We start from the raw sequence: 21283 nt of genomic DNA on the forward strand, positions 1-21283 counted from the left end.
CAAGAATTAAAGAGACTGACTGTAACAAGGAGTTAGTTTCAGGTTGCCAAGGTCTACAATATACTTTATGTTTTGGAACATTTCTTACCTCAGAAATCCCGTTGCTTCCTTTGAAATACAGGGACTATAAAGCTGTTCCAGGCTTCTCTTATGCAAAATGAGTCAGGATATTATAGTGGTTGAAAAAGTGGTCTCTGAAGTTTGAATCCTGGTTCTGTCATTTATTGGCAGTGTGACCTCAGGCAAATTATTTATTCTTTCTGTGTCTGTACTAGTTTGTTAGGGCTCCCATAACAAAGTGCCACAAACTGGGTGGCTTAAACAACAGAAATGTATTGTCTCACAGTTCTGGAGACTAGAAGTCCCTGATGAACGTGCCACTAGGGTTGCTTTCTGCTGATGGCTCTGAGGAAGAATCTGGTCCAGACCCCTCTCCTAGTTTCTGGTAGCGCCAGTCATTATTTTGCTTGTAGATGGCATTCTCCCTGTATGTTCACATTATCTTGCATCTTTACTTGTCTCTTTCTGTGTCCAAATTTTCCCTTTTTAAGGATGAGTCACACTGGATTAGGGCCCATCCTGTTGACCTCATCTTAACCTGATTACCTGCAAAGTCTATTTTCACCATCTTTTGGGAGGGACACAGTTAAACCTATAACAGTGTACTAGTTTCCTTGTCTATAAAATGAGGATGGTGATAGCTACCTGATAGGAATATTGTGAGAGAATTTTGAGTTAAGAGATGGCATAGGTTTAGAATAATTTCTAGTCTATAGCAGTTGCCCAAAGGATAGAGGGCAATTGTTATAGACTAGAAATTATACAGGTTTACTTATGTAGCCGTGGGAAAACGAATAAACCTAAATTGAAAGGCATATCATCTAGCACCAATATCTGTTATCAGGGTGGATTTGGCTCATCGTGTTTCCTAGTCCTTTCTCCCTATCTTCTGTGGAACAAGCCTGTTGCCCATTCATCTGGTATCATGACAATACCCTAACGACCATGAGGAGAACTTGCCTTTAATTTCAGGTATGAGGATAGGTATATGTCTCTGTTTGAATCTCTCCTCTCCTTATTTTTCCAAGTCATGGGACAATGTTCAAAAGGCATCAAGTCCTTCAAATATCAGTTGGTATTTTAGGAGAGCTGAGTGTCAGCCCTTGCCAGTCATTCCTAGGGTGTGTGACCCTAGACAATGGTTTCTCTTACCTGCATCTCACTGACCACTGCTATAAAAGTTTCATTATTCACATTTACATAGCACTTTAGAATTCTCAAAGTGACTTTTTTACTAATTTGTCTTATTTAAGCCTCAGAGTATCCTGTTGCAGTAGGCTCTTATCATCCCATTTTATAATAATATTGAGGTTTAGAGATGATTTAGTTGAACAAGATGACACAGATAGAAAAATTCCAAATTACCAAAATCTAGTCCCTTGACTCTGAGTACAGTGCTTTTTGCATTGTCCTGCTGTGTCTGAGGGATACTTTGTCTTCTCATTTGCCTGTGTAAGACTGAACTAGTAGAACATCCTCTTGTTAGAATGGGAAGACCAATCCCCCAGGCATTTAGTCCATGCCTATCCCAATTCTGGGGGTCATGAAGGAGTCAAGGCACTATAGCAAAAATAAAACAAAAACTTCCAAAATGCTTAGAAAAGTAAGTATTTTCTAGTTTCAAAGTGGCTCTAAGAGGAAATTACTGCACATTGCAAAGCAAAAATGTCAAAAATATATATATTCTTCCTGTCTCCTTCCTCAACTCTACCAAATCCATATTCCGGCCTACTTTTTCATTTTCTTGCTTGTTCCCTCTCTCTCTAGATAATTGTTTTTTGTTTCCTCAAACCTTTCAGGGTTCCAGGGATGTTGAACTTTCATCCCCCATTTTCTGAATTTCCATGGCCCATGAGACTGCCTCCCAAACTGGTGTTGGACAGAGGAGGGAGACTGGCTTTCCAGTGCTTTTTCTGACCTTGGCTCAGAACCTTGAGAAGTCCTGGAGAGGAGTCCAGGACAGCTTTTGCTTGCCAAACTCTATATAATCATGCACACATCCTTTCTTTTCTGGTCTTCAGTTTGCCAATGTGTAAATAAAGAGATTGGATGGACTTCATTGCTTGAAGCCAATTCTGGTTCTGACCTGCTCAAGTGCTCCTCTCTGCCTACAGCAACTTGTGTCGGCTTTGCTAGATCCGGGGCTTTTATAGGCACAGGATGGAAGCGTGGCAGGCCAGGGTGGTCTTGAGAAATGCAACATTTGGGCTGGAAGTGCCTGTCCTCACCTACGTCCGTGGGGGTGGAGCCCTAGCCAGGGACCACACCCTCCTCTACCCAGCACTTCCACCTTCCATATCCTTTAAAAGGACCACACCCTTCCCTTCCCAGCAACTTCCTTCCGTATCCTGGCAACCAGTTCTTCTATTGTATGCTGCCCTCCCAGGAGGGGACACACTTGGAAAGAGGGCTTTCTAAGAGATTGGTGATTGCGTGGTCCCTCTGAACCATCCGAGACAGCTATGTATTTTCTCTAGAAATTCAGAGAGCAGACCCGGCGTGGTGGCTCTGCCCTGTAAATCCTGGCACTTTGGGAGGCTGAGGGGGAGGGATCGCTTGAGCCCAGGAATTTGAGACCAGCCTGGGCAACATAGGGAGATCCTGTCTCTACAAAAAATTTACAAAATTAGCCAGGCTTGGTGGCACATGCCTGTGATCCCAGCTACTCGGGAAGCTGAGGTGGGAGGATCGCTTGACCCCAGGAATTCGAGGCTGCAGTGAGCTGTGACTGTGGGACTACACTCCAGCCTGGGCAACAGGACGAGGCCCTGCATCAAAAATAAAACGAAAACAAAAGAGACCACTCTGGCACATACAGTACTGCCTCACGACAAGTGGCCTGGACAACCTGAAGTGGGGGTGACTATAGATCCCACACATTCCACTAATACCCCAGCCTGAAGCAAGAGGGATGTTCCTTTTCCATGCTCTATTAAGGTTCTGAGACGTCTGTTTTTCGCCCCTTGAAGACTGGTTTCTTCTCCCCTTTAGCCTTATCTTTCTATACTCCATATCCTTCTGTGAGACTTGGAAACAACAACAAAAAAATCTACCACTCATCACCTTTGATAATTATGGAGGATCTTGCTGTTTTACTTTAATACTAATCTTCCCTGGTAGAGCAATCAGATATGGCTTCAACACCACCAGTTTTTGGATATGTTCCTCATGTGATTCTCCTGCTTCCCAAAATCTCAAACTGGAAAAGCTCTGGGTCAGGTTTGTTTTTCCTGAAAAAGCTTCATTTCCCAGAGGCAAACCAGTACTATGAACGCCGTACAGTTACTACCTGTTCCCAGCAGTATCACCCAAACCCGACACACTGGGCTGCACTTTTTCCCATTGTCAAACAAGGGCTCCAAACCCAGTTTCAGAGTCTGACACACAGGAGCTTTTGTATACCAGGAATTTCTTTCGTATACAGCACCCGGTTATACACAGGCTTTCTCCCTCGTCCTTCGGGTTCAGTCTCTGCCGTTATAGGGTTCATTATTGATATCCTAGGTGCCTCATCCCCTTTAATAGCAGGCAAGGGCTCACGGAGCTTCTGGTCTCCTCTCCCAAAGCAGAAATGGCCTTGAAGAGAGTCCGAACCTCGGAAATGGCCTTGGAGGGAGGACCAGCAACCGCGCTGTCCTCCTTGCCCCGCCTCCTGGAGGCTAGTCCGGAATGCAGCCTCAGTATACGAACTACAATTCCCAGAAATCTCCGAGACGCTTATCGTCACAGTGCCTTAGACTCCATTTCCCAGAAGTCTTAGGGCGGATTTCCACGCGCCTCAGAAACCCTGTGTGACGTCATCGGCTTGCGGTTTAAGAATCGAAAGGCTCCTGGGTGGGCAATGTGCTGTCTCTGTAGTGGGTCTTGTTTTGCGGGGATTGCCCAGCAGGAATCGCTTGTCACTTCTTTTTCTTTCTTTCTTTTTTTTTTTTTTTGAGACGGAGTTTCGCCCTTGTTACCCAGGCTGGAGTGCAATGGCGCGATCTCGGCTCACCGCAACCTCCGCCTCCTGGGTTCAGGCAATTCTCCTGCCTCAGCCTCCTGAGTAGCTGGGATTACAGGCACGCGCCACCATGCCCAGCTAATTTTTTGTATTTTTAGTAGAGACGGGGTTTCACCATGTTGACCAGGATGGTCTCGATCTCTTGACCTCGTGATCCACCCGCCTCGGCCTCCCAAAGTGCTGGGATTACAGGTGTGAGCCACCGAGCCCAGCCCACTTCTTTTTCTGACAAAGTGATAATTCAGAATGCGGCTTTCGTCTTCTTTATTTGGTTAGATTTTATTCACTTAACATATATTTTCCAAGCCTATTCTTCTACATTTCTGATTTGTTGGCTGTGGGACTGAAGAAAGATAAGTCACTAGATAAAGGTTTTCACTATCATTATAATAATTCAGCCATCCAAGAAGCCACGATCCTTCCCCCAACATTTTCCCTGCTAACCCCTCCCCTTCTGTCCTCAGCAACACGCACAAATACACACTCTGATAAGCATAAAGGGATGAAAAGCAAAAAATACCGCTCAGATCATCGCTGGGCATGTTAGTATATGCTCTTTCAGCCCTTTTAAAATTTAGATATTTATGTGTTTATATATGACATATACAGAGAAAGGTTATGTGTGTTATGTTTATGCTCAACAAAACTGTTATAGTTTGTACTTAACAAAATGTTTACATATTCATCTTAAAATGTTTCCCATGTTAATATTCTTTTACATTATAATTTTTAATGCTATTATCTAAGAACTAACTAATCTTGTACCGTGTATCAGCATTTCTTTCCAGGCTTCCTAAACAGTGTTTTTATTTGGAATCTCTAGTAAATGGTTGAGTCTGCTATTGTTGAAACAATTTTATAAAATTATTTTATTAGTTGTGATCATGACATTATGGTTATGCTTAAAGGAAGAAAAAGTCCTTACATGCTAACAAGTCAAATAGTAAAATGTCTGGAACTTTAAAATACTTCAGGAATAAATAAAAGTGGGAAGTAGGGGAAGGGATTGCTGAACAAGATTGGCAAAGTATTGATTATTGTTGAAGTTAGTGAAGGATACATAAGAGTTTGCCATACCATTCTATTTTGTGTCTATTTGAAATGTTCTGTATTAAACTTTTTTAAAAAATGTATACCAGCATTCCTCTTAGAACAAGTGAAACCAGCTAATTCTTTCCTGCCTCACATTCAGGTCATTCTTGGTCACTGCTCAAATGAAGAATTTTCACCTCTGCTGTCATCTTCCTACTGCTCAGTGATTCTTTTCCCTGGGACCCATCCTCTTCCTAGTGTTTTCACAGTACCTCTGAAACTAAATAAATTTCAGCTCTTCCCAGAACACCCTTTCTATCTTCATGCTGTCTCCTAGATCTTGCTCTCTCCAGAAACTGCTTCCTTATCAAGGTTAGAGTTCTTATTCTTCTGAGTCCAAAGACTCTGTGGTGGTATCCCATAGATTGCCTGCACCAATTTCAAGCACACTGGTGTATTTCTACTACAGGTTTCTAAAACCACATCTCCCTTGAGGTACAAGGCACAATGAGGAGCAAACCATATGGCTTTTGTGCCCCTTATCACCACCACCTACACAACTCCCAATCTCGTATACATACATCCAGCATACATCTGTCATCTGGCTTGTAGCCTTCCACTCTATCTCATGTCTCAGTTCATCCTGAGTGACATCAATCTGCCTGACAGAGTAGATGCTCAGTAAATATTTATTGAATCAATCGATATACACGTGGATGAATCATCCAGCTAACATTCTGCTTTTTATCTGCATCCCTGGGATCTGGCAGGCAGGAATCCCCACGCCTGTGAGTGATGCAGCATCTGCTGCCTGTGCTTTTCTCCTCCCACTGGCGAATCTAATCCTTCTCTTTTCAATTCTTGTTCCAAAAGTTCTCCCCATCCTCTGCCTTTAGAAGGTGCCTGCCATCTGCTCCCCACCCACAACCTTCTGTCCTTCACAGCGTTCACACCCACCGCTTAGCTCCTATCCATCGCAACTGCCAGAGATATCATTTCTTTCTGCCTCCTATATGACTTTGCCTTCAATTTTCAGTCTCAGACTTCAATTTTCAGTCTCTCCTTTTCTAGTGACTTATTTCATTATCATTTTAAGCAAGTCTAGATAAGTCTCTACTATTTAAAAACATCTTCATTAAACCCACATGCTACCTTAGTCATCAAGCTAATTCCTTTTAATACAATCAGATCTCAGTTCCTTCAGACTATTACTATTTCCTCCATTCTCCTCCTTGCCATCCACTTGTTCTATAGCCTCTTAAATTTCACCTAACTCCCTGAAACTCAATTATATCCTATCTTAGAGAAAGGAAAATTAAAACTACATTGATAATATTTTCACCAATCAGATAGGCAAAGATTCCTAAATATGACAACATAGTCTTTGTCAAGACTGTGGAGAATCAATTTCATATGTTGATGGTAGGGGTAATAACCCTATGAATATCTGGCAAACTTAAAAATTTCTCTAATGAACCCTGAATGTCAAACAGCTAATTAAAAAGAATGAAGAAACTCTCTATATGAAAAGATTTCTAGAATATATTATTGAGTGAAAAAAAGCCAGGTGTATAGTACTCTATGTAAACAAACAAACAAACAAACAAACAAAATGGAATTAAAACAAGAATGTGTATTTATATTTGCTTATGTCTTTACCAAAGCTCTGGAAGGATGAACAAAATAATTACAGTGGTTACTCGGGGTTCTTAGGCAGATGGAGAACAAGGGTAGGAGTGACAAGTTTTTCTTTGTGGTTTTTTTATACTTTGTGATTTTTGAACCATATGACTGTTTCTATTTATTCAAAAACTTAACTTTTCAGAGCACTCCACTAACCTCTAATTGGTAAAGCTATTCTTCCTGGTACAAATTCTAACTCTAGCATGCTACACCACACACCAGTTCTTCCTTGGAACTTCCTGATCTAGCTTTTGAGGACTTTACCCTCCTAGTTCTCTGACTTACCTTACTCACTTCTCAGTTTTTGACTCTTCTCTGCATTTCTTGAGTACAGATATTCTCCACAGTTCTGTCTTCAGCATCTTTTCTCTGGCTCTCTAGTCTCCTTCTGCGGCAACTGAAACCATTACCTCTGTGTCCTAGGTCTGCATCTCTACCCAGGGTCTTCCTCCTGAGCTCGACTCACATTTCCAGCTACTTCTAGATGTCTCCAGATCCATATCATCATTCTGTTGGCACTACAAACCAATGTGTTCAAAAAGGAGCTAATCATCTTCAATCCAGCCTTTTCTACTGGCTGCCATGTTTGGTGGTGTCACCTAGCCGAAAGAGGGCACATTGGTGGTCACAAAAGCTGGGGAGTGCTACTCAAATTTAGTGGGCCGAAATCACTGATGATAAACATCCTAAAAGGTCTGGTACAGTCTGGTACAGTGGAAACTGTCCCATCCAAGTGCCAATACGGTAATGACCTCACCATTTATACCATCCTCTTGTTTCAAAATCTGATGTCATTTACAACTCTTCTCTTCTTCTTACCCACACATGTAGTTGGTCATCAGGTCCTATAGATTCTGTCTCTGAAATTTCTCCTCCCCTTTGCTCTTGTCACTGACTTAGTTCACATGTGAGCTCTCAGCTACAACTTTGCCAAAGCTTTCTAAACTGGCCTCTGCCTTGAATCTTCCTTTTCCTACTTCACATTGCTGTCAGAGTTCTCTTCCCCCAAACGTCTGATCATGGCCCTCTTCAATAAACAACATAACCCAAGCTCTAGCATGACAGCCCAGTTTTTCAACTTTATCTCCACTTCTAATCTGTGTAGGACAAAGCAGTCATTTCCACCGCCTCTTTACTCTCGTCTGGAAAACAGTAAAGTCCTAAGAAATAACTGGTCCTACCCAAGCACTCCTAGGATTCCCATGCAAAAACTCACCATCCACCTGTTTATTGGACTCTTCCTTCCTTCACTACAATAATCAAGGTTCACCTTTTATCATGCTGATTTCTCTTCCCAGAATGCACTTCTTTCCTCCTTTCTTTGCTTGGATAGTTTTATCAAGTCTCCTGTTAAAATGTCACTTTTACTGGGAAGTTTAGCATGGAGTAAAATGGCTTGCCGTTTCTCGGCTGAGTACATCACTTTGTTTACATCTTTCGTACAGGTGACATTTCATTATATAATTTTTTTTTTTTGAGATGGGGTTTTGCTCTTTTTGCCCAGGCTGGAGTGCAATGGTATGATCTTGGCTCACTGCAACCTCTACCTCCTGGGTTCAAGCGATTCTCCTGCCTCAGCCTCCCGAGTAGCTGAGATTACAGGCTTGCACCGCCAGGCCCGGCTAATTTTTTGTATCCTTATTAGAGGCGAGGTTTCACCATGTTGGCCAGGCTGGTCTCAAACTCTTGGCCTCGTGATTCTCCTGTCTCAGCCTCCCAAAGTGCTGGGATTGCAGGTGTGAGGCACCGTGCCCGGACTATCATATGATTTTAATTGTTCCATCTATATGCATGAATAGATTGTGAATTCTTGAGGCCTAATTGTATTATATGTATATCTGTAATTTCTAAGAAATATGAGTCCTCAATAAACATTTGTTAAATAAATAAGGAAAACTACATGAAAAGGAAATACTGGATTTGTTCTCTGAGGAGGAAGTGATAAATTCCACTGTAGGAGTACCTAATTGGACATGCCAGTGAAACACTGGACATGCTTTTTTAAATTGGACGTGCCATCTAAGTAGAAATGTTCAGTAGGCAGCTAGCAGTACAGGATGGCAGCTCACAAGTGAGGCGGTACAGATCATATTGTTCTTCAAAGTAATCTCTTTAGGCATCATGACTTTGTTTTTACTGCTTTATTTATTTATTTATTTATTTTTGAGACGGAGTTTCGCTCTTCTTACCCAGGCTGGAGTGCAATGGCGCGATCTTGGCTCACCGCAACCTCCGCCTCCTGGGTTCAGGCAATTCTCCTGCCTCAGCCTCCCGAGTAGCTGGGATTACAGGCACGCGCCACCGTGCCCAGCTAATTTTTTGTATTTTTTAGTAGAGACGGGGTTTCACCATGTTGACCAGGATGGTCTCGATCTCTTGACCTCGTGATCCACCCGCCTTGGCCTCCCAAAGTGCTGGGATTATAGGCGTGAGCCACCGCGCCCGGCCCTATACTGCTTTCATTAATTTTATTCTTCCATGTCAGATCTTTCGCAAACCAAGTAATTTGAAATATCCCAATCTTAGCAAATTAAAATGAAAATTATAGAGCTTTACAATTAAGAATTTACAGTTAAGAATTAAAATTTTCTTTTCTGTTTTAGATGCTTTTAAATATCACCTTTTAAATATAACATTAGTCATTTTTAGTACTCAATTCCTCAAATTTTGTATTTCAAGCAGCCAAAATTATAAATTTTAACATTCTGTATGTGATGGGATTTCTTTGGCCACTTTTGAGTTTTTTTACAATGCTATTTTTCATTTTGCCAATCTCTAAAAACTTTGCCATTATTTCATCAATGTCTTAAATGGTATATTAGTTTTAATTTTTTATTTCTCAAAATTCATAGCCAAAATTTCATTATTTCACACTGAAGAAGTCACTGTAGTAGCTAGTATTTTACAGTGGAGTGTGAAGATCAGCAGCATTACCAAGAGCCTGTTAGAAACGCTGAACCCTAGACCTCTTTCCAGACCTCCTAAACAAAATCCTGAATGATTCATAAGCACTTTAAATTTGGAGCTTAACACCGTAGAATGCAAATTTATGGTCCATGTATATACTAGATTGGTACAGTAGTCCCTGCATCATCTGTAGTTTCTTTCTGAGGTTTCAGTTACATGATGTCAACTACTGTTTGAAAATATTAAAAGAAAAATTCCAGAAATAAACCATTTGTGCATTTAAAATTGTGCTTCATTATGAATAGCATGACAAAATCTCGTGCCATCCTGTTTCATGCCACCTGGGACATGAATTATGTCTTTGTCCAGCACATCCACGGCACTGTCTGCTCCTGACATTTGACCATGGACATTGCCATAGCTTCATGATCCGGGATCACCTGAAGCAAATGAAGCTCCTTCTGAGGTATTGTCAGGTCAAGAGTAGCCTAGCACTGTGTCACAATACCTACATCATTCACCTCAGTTCATCTCATCGTGTAGGTATATTATTATCTCACATCATCACAAGAAGGATGAGTACAATACAGAAAGATATTTTGAGAGACCACACTCACGTAACTTTTACTGCAGTATATTATTATAGTTGTTTTATTTTATTATTATTGTTAATCTCTCTCCTGGTTCTAAATTTTTGAAACTAGATGTTGTCAGAAAATAATTGATAGACAGACTGATTCACATTAACCAAGCTCAATTGAAACTGATGTATAAAACAGAATGCTAGTTTATTAATTAACAATGAGAACTGCAACTATTATGAGAACTGAAATACTTAGTGAATATAAACACTGCATTCTCTTTTTGTGGTCATATCTATACAGTAAACCAACTTGTTATCAGAAAAGAAGGGTGTATAGGAGAAAATCAGCCTAGAAAATGTGAAATTAGTGCAAGGGAAATTAAATTTTGATTATGTTAAAATAACCTGATATGGATCTTACCAACATTGTCATATATGCCCCCAATTCTTTAAGCCTCCTCATTCATCTAGGCACTGTTCCTTTATGGGCCCCGTGCCCTTCTATTTTCTCAGTCTCTTCTTGGTTTCATTTCCTATTCTCTACAGTCTGGATTCTGTATATTACCTAGGAACTTGGGCCATGATTACTTTCTCCTAAAACAACAGGATCATTATGATGAATATTGAAGTCATTTTGCCCCATAATGTATTTACCCTACTTACCTTTCAACCAGTGATGCAATTTTAAATAATAATGGGGGTCAGCCAAACATGGTGACTCATGCCTGTAATCTCAGTATTTTGGGAGGCCAAGGCAGGAGGATTACTTGAAGCCAGGAGTTTGAGATCAGCCTGAGTAACAAAGTGAGACCTTGTCGCTACAAAAAAATTAGCCAGGCATGATGGCACACAACCTGTAGTCGCTGCTACTCAGGAGGCTGAGGTGGAAGGATTATTTGAGCCCAGGAGTTTGAGGCTGCATTCCAGCCTGGACAACAGAGCGGGATCCTGTTTCAAATAAATAAAGGAATGCCCATCATATGAGGTAGTGGGTCCAGGGGCTTGGCCCTCTTCCACTACCTTTCTCCTGCCTTTTTACTGTAAGAGTTGAGAGCCCAGACTCTGTGCTCACTATTTTTGATTCAAAGAGTTCCCAAATTGTCAAAACCACTTTCTTATTTGCATTTGTCACAATGATGGAATTCGTAAGAAAGTATATTACAGACTCTGAAAACAATTCTTCAGATAATTTTGGCACCTCTTCTGGAACATATCCTTCATCTTCGGGCTCTGACTCTCTTACATCTCTGTTATGTAAGCAGTGGCTGCTTTGTATTCCACGCCTGACTTAACTGGGCCTGGATGGTGAAGTAGGTGCCCATTTTGCTCCTCCTTGCTGCATTCAGGCCATTGTTTTCCTCCTCTTTCTAGAACCCCCTAGCTCCACTGAGACACCTGCTATCAAACTAAACCACTCACTATCCCTTGTTGGAGTCATCTACTAATTCCCGGTCACTTCTTCATTTGTGGGGGATTATAGCACCTTCCTCACTCTTCCCATGACTGCTCAGACCATTATACTTGGTGATTTTGATATGTATGTAGTCAATCCATCCAATATCTTGGCTCTCAGGCCTTCGCCTTCCTCTCCTCCAATGATCTTGTTTTCCCTTCTACTTCAGACATAGACACTGACAGTCACAACCTAGACCTTGAGGCATTACCAATAAGCACACTCCTCAAAACCTCAGTTTCAACAATTCCACTTCCAAACGACCACCCCATGTTTTCAACTTACTCCCTCCCTTTAATACTTCAACTATAATTTTTCAGCCCCAACAAAACCTAAAATAATGAAACTATGAATTTATTTTTGCTTCCCTAACTCCATTCCCACCTCCCTCCACCCCCACTTTAGCCCTAAGTTTCACTTCTTCTGACTTTGAATTCCACAGGACATCACTACAATTTATTTCTCATAAGCACCCTTGCTGACTTACTCCTCACTCTTGGGTCACACTCTTCTGGAAAAATTCTGGCTAAATCCAGTTTTAAGCTTATTCCACTCCTGCTCTCATGCACCTGAACATAGCTAAAGAAAACTCAGTGATGATGGTTTGTCTCATTTTGAACTCATGACCCAGTTATCTCAAAGGAGATGCCGTTTGAGATAATTTGGTACTACCATTGGATAATCCTACACTTCCTTAGTCAATTCACTTTCTCATTCTATGGGAGGTGACCTGATCCCCTCTTCTTAAACCTGTAACACCTCTTTATGTCTACTTCTCATTCTCAGCTTATGATCTAATTTCTTTGAAAAAATAGTAGCAATCAGAACAGAACTTCCACTTCCATCCTTCACCAGCTTATTGCAGCTATAGCCAAATACTCTTTGTTCCTTCCTATTTTAACTACCATATTATTTATGCTCCTATTTTAAGGCTACCCCTTCTGCTTGTGGCCAGAAGCTCATCTTATCTTGCTTCCTCAGAAACTTCACCCTATTTATCCTCTCTCCTTTCTGAATTATCAGGTTTTTTCTCTCTGTTCATTCAATCCCAATAGAATTCAGATATTCAAACATACTATAACATCTAATATTTTAAAAATCCTCAACTCCATATCTCCTTCTAGCAACTGCCCCAATTTTCTTTGCCCTTTATAGAAAACTCCTCAAATTTTCAAATTTTTGTTCTCCAATATCTTATTTCCTATTTGCCTATTAAGCCCCCCCCCATCAGGTTTTAGTTCCACCACTCTCTTAACATCACCATTGACCTCTTCACTGCCAAATCCAATGCCAGTTCTCAGTCTTCATCTTATTTAACCTCTCAAAAGTGTTCCACCTGAATCGCTTTTTTCATTCAGCTTCTGGGGAACTACACGCTGCTGAGTATCTTACTACCTCACATGCTGCCTACCTCACACATGGATCCTCATCTTTCTGATTTCTAAAAGTTGGAGTTTCTAAGAGTTCAGTCTTTAGAACTCTTCTTTATCCATACTCTCCTCCTGGGTCATAGAGTTCAGTCTCATTATTTTAAATATACACGATAGACTTTCACAAGTACATCTCTAGGGTAGACATCTCCCTCATACCTCAGACCTACATATCCAGCAGCCTGGATATCTCAGCTTGAAGGTCTGATAGGCATCTGAAACACTTTGCTTAGATAGCTAAATCATAATGAAAACGTTGGCAAAGATCTGGAGCAATGGAAACTCTCAAACGTGGGTGGTGGGAGTGTAAATTGGTACAATTCTTTGGCAAAACATTTGTCAATGTCTACTAAAGCTGAACATACCTATACCCCTATGACACAACAATTTCACTCCTAGGTTTATACCCAACAGAAATGAGTGCACATTACATCAAAAGACATGTTTAAGAATGTTCTCAATGGCATTATTCATAATTGCCTCAAACTGGAAACAATTCAAATGCCCGTCTGCAATAAAATGGGCAAATAGTGATACATTCATAACATTCAATTACAATGGAATATTACAATACCCACAAAAGTAAATCAACCACGGCAATTCGCAACAACATGAATAAACCTCACAAACACTAAGTAAAAAATGCTAGACACAAATATATAGGGTATGATTGCTGTGGTTTGAATGTCTCCTCCAAAATGCATGTTAAAATCTAATTGCCCTTGTGATGGTAGTAAGAGATGGGACCTTTATGGGGTGATTAGGTCATTGGAGATCTGCCCTCATGAAGAGATTAATGTTACTATTGAGGAAGTGGGTTAGTGAGCACTGGAGTGTTCTCTCTGTCTCAAGTGCTCTTGCCACATGATGCCTTCTGCATGGGATGAGGTAGCATGGAGGCCCTCACTGTATGCTGGTGCCATGCACTCTGACTTCTCAGCCTCCAAGACCGTGAGCCAAATAAACTTCTGTTCTTTATAAATTACATAGTCTGTGGTATTCTGTTATAGCAACAAAAAACAGACTATGACAGAAAATTGGTAAAGGCTATTTTAATGAGGTCCTAGATGGAAATTAAGAACAAGGTATTAGAAACTGGAGTAAAGGACGTCCCTGGATTCAGTTGCAAAGAACTTGGGGGAATTGTGTCTGGGTTCTAGGGCCTTATAAAGTGCAGAACTTAAGAGTGATGAATTGGAAAAAAAGAAGAGTGATGAATTGTGATATCTGGTGAAAGAAATATCCAAGCAGCAAAGCATTGAGACTGCTGTGTGGCTGTTTTTAACTACATACGATGAGATGTGAGAGAAAAGAAATAAAGATGAAATCTATAATTAAAAGAGAATCAGGGCAGAAAGACCTGGAAAATGTATAGCTGGGCCATATACAGAATAGAAAAGTATGTTCAGGAGAGAATTCTATGTGTGTGGCTAAGTGACTTTTTACTAAGGAGATAAGTATGGATAGAAGGAATTCAGGTGCTCTTCATTAAGATGGTGGGAGAAAGACCATAAAGCATTTCAAGATCTTCAAGGCTGACCCTACAATCGCAGGCCCAGAACTCTAGAAGGGCAAAATGATTTCAGGGGAAAGGCCCAAGGCACCCTCCATGGACTCAGCTCAGAGCTGCCTCAGGTCTGCTCCCTGAGTTCCAGAGCACACTCTGTGGCCATCCCAGCTATGGCTCGGATAGGCCCAGGTATGGCCTGATCCAGAAAGTGCAAGTGGTAGACCTTGGCAGTGTCTATGTGGTGCTGATGCAGCAGGCATACATAATGCAATAGCTGTGAAGACCTGGCTTCCTCCATCTAGATTTCAAAGGACGTTGCTGACAGTCTGGAGGCCCAGGCAGAGAATTACGCAGGGACACAGACACTGCAGAGAGCCCCTACTAGGACAATGACAAGTGGAAATATGGGGTCAGAGTTGCCACAGAGTCCTCACTAGGGCTGCCTAGTAGAGCATGGGAGTAGGGCCACTCTCAGGACTCCAGAATTGTAGAGGTAACAGCATGCAGCACCAGCCTGGGAGAACTACAGACACAAGACTCGAAGTCATGACAGCTACTGCATGGACTGAGCCATTGGGGCAGGGCTGCCTGAGGCCTTAGCTGCCCAACCCCAGTCCCTAGATGTAGGACAAAGAGTCGAAGGAGATTATTCTCCCACTTTAAGACTTAATGTTGGCCGGGCATGGTGGCTCATGCCTGTACTCCCAGCACTTTCGGAGATGGAGTGAGTCATTTGAGGTCAGGAGTGAGACCATCCTGGTCAACATGGTGAAACCCCGTCTCTACTAAAAATACAAAAAAAAATTAGCTGGGCATGGTGGTGCATGCCTGTAATCCCAGCTACTCAGGAGGCTGAGGCAGGAGAATTGCCTGAATCCAGGAGGCGGAGGTTGCGGTGAGCCGAGATCGCGCCATTGCACTCCAGCCTGGGTAACAAGAGCGAAACTCTGTCTCAAAAAAAAAAAAAACCAAAAATTAGCCAGGTTCGGTGTTGGGCACCTGTAATCCCAGCTACTCAGAGGCTGAGGCAGTAGAATTGCTGGAACCCAGGAGGCAGAGGTTGCAGTGAGCCGAGAACGTGCCATTGCACTCCAGCCTGGGTAACAAGACCGAAACTCTGTCTCAAAAAAAAAAAAAACAAATTAGCCAGGTTCGTTGTCGGGCACCTGTAATCCCAGCTACTCAGGAGGCTGAGGCAGTAGAATCGCTTGAACCCAGGAGGCAGAGGTTGCAGTGAGCCGAGATCGTGCCACTGCACTCCAGCCTGGGTGATAGAGTGAGACTCCATTTTAAAAATAACAACAACAAAAAAAAGCAAAACAAAAAGACTTAATGTTGTTTTCCCTGTTGGGTTTTGGACTGACTTGGGACCAGTTACCCCTTTCTTCTTGTCTATTTCTCTCTTTTTGGAATGGGAATATCTATCCTATCCCTGTCCCACCATTGTACAGATGATCCCTAACTTACGATGGTGCAAAAGTAATGAGCATGTAATTCTCTCAATTTATGTAGTTACATCTGGATAAACCCATCATAAATTGAAAATACTGTAAGTCAAAAACACACTGCTTACTGGAATATAACAAGTCTAGGAGCTTTTGTATTTTGAAAATAGATAACTTGTTTGATTTCACAATCTCATGAGTGGAGACAATTTGCCTCAGGATGAATCATGCCTTGAGTTCAACCCACATCTGATTCAGATGAGACTCGACTTTTGAGTTGGTGCTGGAATTAGTTAAGAATTTTGGGGCTATTGGGATGGAATGTATGTATTTTCTGTGTGAGAAGAACACGAGTTTTGAGGGTCAGGGCAAAATGCTATGGTTTCAAAGTCTCCTCCAAACTTCATGTTGAAATTTAATTGCCAATGTGATGGTATTAAGAGGTGGGAACTTTAAAAGGTGATTAGGTCGGCCGGGCACTCTGGCTCATGCCTGTAGTCCCAGCACTTTGGGAGGCTGAGGTGGGCATATGACCTGAGGTCAGGAGTTTGAGAACGGCCTGGCCAACGTGGTGAAACCCCGTTTCTACTAAAAATACAAAAAAGATTGGCCAGGCGTGGTGGCAGATGCCTGAAATTCCTGCTACTCAGAAGGCTGAGGCAGGAGAATCGCTTGAACCTAGGAGGCCAGAGGTTGCAGTGAGCTGAGATTGTGCCATTGCACTCCAGCCAGGGTGACAAGAGCAAAACTCTCTCTCTCAAAAAAAAAATAGTGATTAGGTCCTAAGGGCCTTGCCCTGTGAATGGATCAGTACCTTTATCACAGGAGTGGCTTAGTTATCCTGAGTGTCTGGCGCTTTTTTCTGTCTCACACACTCTCACCCTCTCATCATGTGAGTCTGCCATCAGATGATGTGGCACAAAGGCCCTCACCATATCTAATTGTTAATATTCAAACTCAGGATAATAGTTACCTTTGGGGGAAGAAAAGGCTGTGACTTGAGGGGTGAAATAGCATTACTGGAACACCAGTAGTACTCCATTTCTTGACCCAGATGATAATTTTACAGATATGTTCACTTTGCACATTTATATTTTGTATTCTTTTAATAAGTTAAAAAGTTCCCAAACTGAATTCTGATTCCTTATCCCCGCTGTGAACCTACTCCGTACTTGGTATTCTCTATTCTCTATCTCAGTACACAGCAAGTCCTTTCAAGTTGCTCGGGCCAGAGTCCTTAAAGCCACCCTAACTTCTCTCTCTCTCACCTTTATAGCTAAACCATCGGCAAACCTTGTCTGCTGTACATTCAAAATATAGCCTTAATCCAACTATTTCCTATTGTTTTGTCAATAATATCTTTGTTTAAGCGACCATTAGATCTTACCTGGACTACTAGCATTGCAACTGAATTCCCTGCCTGTACTCTTAACCCCTTATAATTTATTCCCTACATTACAGCAAGTGACTTTTTTTAAACAATTCAAATCCCTGCCCAACACTCTGCAATGACTTGCCCATCTCATTCTGAATAAAAGGTCAAATCCTTGCCACAACCAAGAAGGTCCGGAGGAACTGTACTCCCAGCTCTCTCTCTGACTCCTCTCCTACCACTCCCTCACTACAGTCCAGCCAGTGTTTCTGAAACTGCCAAATACTCGTATCTCAGAACCTCTGTGGCTGCTAGTCCCTCTGCCTGGAATGTTCTCTCAGGAATCTACCTAGTTCATTCCTTCACTTCCTCCAGGTGTGTGCTCCAATGACAACTCATTCGAAAGGCATTTGCTAATCATTCTATCTACGATAGCACCAGCACAACCCATGATAGAAGTCTTGCCCAATCCCTTCACCCTGCTTTATTATCTATGTTTATCACCACTTGGCATTTTACAGTTTTCTTTGTAACAGGATGTGAGCTCTGCAACAGAGTACTTGCCTTTGTCTATTTCTGAACCCCTGCAAGTATAATAAACTCAGCCACTTAATAAGCATTGGCTGTGGTTGAATTATTTTTAAATAAGTCTTAAATATTTAAGGATGAGTGACTGGGTTATGTGACATTTTCTCTTTTTTCTTCCCTCACAGTTATTTGGCAAAAACTACTCAAGTGGTTTAATATCTATAACCTGGCAGACCTGGAAAGTGCCAATCTAGGACCTAGAGGAAAATGCTTAGTCCCTGTATGCCCAGTCTTGGACACTGAAACATCCAAATAAATCACACATGAAGGTATTAGAACTTTTTGTTAATAGTAGACAATTCCTTGTCTCATAAAGAACTGGCTGGCTTTATTGATAACTTCTGAGATATTTTTTATTTCTGGGCAGTTTGTTGGTGAATGTTAAACCTGTAAGTAAACAGAATCCCTGTTATTTTCCTGAGTTCATTACAATTTCAAGGAGTAAGTTATAACTTCTGCCAATATTCCCCTTAGGTTTTAATTTTGGGCCAAGGGTGGCAGCTACACCTATAATCCCAATACTTTGAGAGGTCAAGGCAGGAGGATTGCTTGAGGCCAGGAGTTGGAGGCCAGCCTGGGCAACATAGCCAGATCCCATCTCTACAGAAATTTTTAAAAATTAGCCAGTCATGGTGGCATGTACCTGTAGTTCCAGCTACTTGGGAGGCTGAAGCAGGAGTATCCTTTAAGGTCAGTTTGAGGCTGCAGTAAACTATAATCACGCTACTGCACTCCAGCCTGGAGTATTTAAAAAAAATAAAATTTTTTAAATTTAAAAAAAATTAAAAAAAAAGTTTTTAACTTCGCTCTACTGTTTCAGTATAAGTATTAAGAAACTAATGTTAGTATTATACTGGTTGTTTATGGCATATATAATGTATATGTTACAATCAAGAAAAAGACTAAGGAATGGTTTAAAATAACTTCCTGCCTCTGCTCTTAAAATAGAGATAAGGAGGAAAAATAGTAAATATGTGACTAAGGTCTATCTCAGGTAATAAAGGACAAACCTTAGTTTACCTAAGTGTAGTCAGATAGACATGTCTCAGCAAAAGGTGCAACTGTAAATCCACCTGCTTTGGGAAACAGGAGTGTGCTCTGGAATAGCTAGTAGAGATATTTTTGAGAAATACAAAAAGGAGATATGGAAACCAGGAACTTGTGAACTTCTGTAATCTCACTGACTGTCCTTTCTCAAGGCCTGTATTATCTGAGGGTGGTCAGTACATTTCCAAAGTATGGGAATATGAAGGACAAGCAAACAGAGGAGGCATGAATGATTACTTTTTAAAAAACTATTTTTATTTCTAGTTTTTTAGAGACAGGGTCTCCTTCTGTCACCGAGGCTGGAATGCACTGACACACAGTTCACTGTAACCTTAAACTCCTGGATCAAATGCGTAATCACATTCAGCTAATTTAATTTTTTTAGAGACAAGTTCTCTCTATATTGCCCAGCCTGGTCTTGAATTCCTGGTCCCAAGCAATTCTCCTGCCGTGGACTCCCAAAACACTGGCATTATGGGTGTTAGCCACCATGCCCAGCCAGATCACTTTTTTTAAAAAGATTAATTAAATTAGGTGGTGATCACATATTAGTGCTCTGGGTTTCACTTGACAGTATGAAGAGATAAAATTAGCGGGACAAAGTGGATCTTTCAGGGCTGATGAAAAATTTCTACATATATTTCTAAAAGAAATCAGTGACATTAAGTCTTCTGGTGTTTTCCATTTGGGGATCTCCTTTGATACAGGAAGACCCCTCACCTAGATGCAGAAACTTCATTTCCTTGTACTGTGGGGTGGCTCAAGTGTCAAGTAAAGGTGATCCCACAATTTGATACCTACTCTTCTCTAACAGTTTCCACCTCCCTGCAATGGGATAACCAATTCCTACATAGTGAAAGTCTTGAGAAACTAAGAAATACCAAGATGACATTCCTTTACAGATGTTTCAAATTACAACAGAAAAAAAGTCCTGGGATTTAAATGGTTATATTATTTCCTGAGCTGTATCTGCTTTTCACTGTCTGGCATCTTCAGTTAAGGTGACAAAAATCCCTACGCAGTTTCCTGGCATTTACAGAAGCAAAAAGGACTGCGCTGATTGTTTTCACATGTAAAAATCTGCAGTGCCTCCCTCCCCAAACTTGTTTATGGAAAGAGGCTAAAAGAAGTTTTTAAATATAAATAATGATCAATTTCTGTGCCACTCTCTGTTCTTAGAGCTCTCCGTACTTAAGAGCAGACTGGGAAATTATCAGCTGCTCTTAGAAGAACTGACCTAATAACTAGAATGTATCAGGAGAGAATCTAAGGGGTCACCCATATTTATTTGTGGTTCAAATATTATCACAACCAGCGCCACTACAAATGATCACATAAGCTATAGGCTGCATGTCTCTGGGGTGTCATTTGCACCATCATCTATCATCTGTTTCTAATCTGAAGTGGCAAAGGACAAGTGAAATGACCGTTACTCACAATGCCATTTAATTTTTGCACTTTGATGAAGCAGCAAATTAACCCTACCTCCCACAGCTTGTGAGATACCCATTTATAAAACAGGATGGCAGTCAATATTATGTGTACTTAACAGCTAATCTGTGAAGCTTTTAGAAGCAGCCATAAGCAGCTGCTAATGAATGGAGTGGGTACAAAAATACAAGCCAATTTTTGTTTCTGGTGTACACATTAGGAATTTAAGAAAAAACACTGATGCCTGGGTCGTATGTCCAAAGGCAATTAAATTAGTCTCTATAGTTCTAGGGCCTTGGCAAGAGAATTTTGTAGAGTTCTCCAGGTGTTACAGACTTAAAATGTCCTCTCCAAATTTCTATGTTGAAAGACTAATCTGCAATGTGATGGTATTAGGAGGGGGGCCTTTGGGAGGTGATCAGGTCATGAGGGTAGAGTCCTCACCAATGGGATTAGTAGTCTTATGAAAAGATATGAGAGCTTGCTCTGTCTCTGCTTAGCACCATGTAGGAACACAAGAAGATGCTGTCTGAAAACAGGAAGTGGGCCTTCATCTGACACTGGATCTGCCAGCACCTTGATCTTGGACTTCCCAGCCTCTAGAACTGTGAGAAAAATTTCTATTGTTTAAGACACCTAGTCTATTGTAATTTAACATAACAGCACAAATTAAGACACTAGGTGACTCCAATATGCAACCAGGGTAAAATAACACCAGTTTAAGTTTTAGAAGTGGACC

General features: G+C 41.3%; 1 protein-coding gene across 2 annotated transcripts in view; it reads left to right on the forward strand.

Annotated features, from left to right (window-relative positions):
* The window catches only part of ZNF391 (zinc finger protein 391), a 98804-nt gene that overhangs the window by 27917 nt on the left and 49604 nt on the right, over positions 1-21283 (forward strand). For both annotated transcript variants that reach the window (XR_010337581.1, XR_002477812.2), the window contains 2 exons: positions 18192-18335; positions 21045-21151. The gene's annotated coding sequence lies outside the window, so the exon portion shown is untranslated. The remainder of the gene's footprint in view (positions 1-18191; positions 18336-21044; positions 21152-21283) is intronic.

Source organism: Aotus nancymaae, unplaced genomic scaffold (assembly GCF_030222135.1).
Source record: "Aotus nancymaae isolate 86718 unplaced genomic scaffold, 86718_ANA_hifiasm-v0.15.2.pri h1tg000051l, whole genome shotgun sequence".
NCBI lineage: Eukaryota > Metazoa > Chordata > Mammalia > Primates > Aotidae > Aotus > Aotus nancymaae.